The sequence below is a fragment of the Dermacentor albipictus genome, chromosome 1 (genome assembly GCF_038994185.2).
Source record: "Dermacentor albipictus isolate Rhodes 1998 colony chromosome 1, USDA_Dalb.pri_finalv2, whole genome shotgun sequence".
NCBI classification, from domain to species: Eukaryota; Metazoa; Arthropoda; class Arachnida; order Ixodida; family Ixodidae; genus Dermacentor; species Dermacentor albipictus.
In genome coordinates this window covers 227,799,475-227,800,343 of record NC_091821.1, presented here as the reverse complement: position 1 = coordinate 227,800,343, position 869 = coordinate 227,799,475, and positions in this window count along the sequence as shown.

The following is an 869-nucleotide window of genomic DNA, read 5'->3' as shown; positions in this document are numbered from 1 at the left end:
GCCACAGACTAATCTTCTCTGCTCTTGAGTGTAGGAGCACGCACGCCGAACGTTTCTGTACTTTTTACCGTGGAGCTCACTTCTCACCCGTAATGATGCATTAAACTTCTCGTATGGTTTTACATCACGTGGTCTTGCCTGCCAAACCCTCTCCGTGGGTCAACCTGGTTCGAGCTCCAAGCAGACGCTGTTGAAGGTCGTCAAAACCCATCCCTCGTAACAACAGATGACATCCTTAACAGTTTGTGTTTATATATAGCTGTGGATGATGCCACTTAGGAACCCAGCGGAGCGGTCACTCTGCGTCCAGAAGCGCGACCGACTCTAGATATAAGAACTCGTGAACGTAAGCTTCATATTCTTGTTTACGCTTTACTGGAAGACCGGTGAGGTTTTCAAGAAAAGAAAAAAAAAGTAGATGCTGACCGACGCCCTCACCAGAACAGGAATCGGCCTCCCTGGTGCAGTATTCGGCCACTACCTCGCTCATGACTCCCACAATTAACCCGTGGCCGACAGTCCACAGCAGCTGCGGAGCACTGCTTAAGGCGGCGCTCAGATCTGCGACGCGGCAGAGGGTGCTAAGAATATCTGCATCCGTACAGGCCGCCTATGGAAACAGAACCTGGCATAGTTCAACACACGAACTCTCTCGAGTGAAGCTAGCTTAGCAGGACTCTTTGAGGGACTATCAGGAATTGCGAGGGATATCACCGGCCTTAGTGAGATTAAAAGAACTGGTGAGGCTTACACAGTGCTGACTAACGGCCATGTACTCTGCTATAGCGATTTCCCAGATAAGAAGAAATACGGGGTAGGTTTCTTAATTCATAAGGACATAGCCGAATACTACAGCATTAATGAGAGGG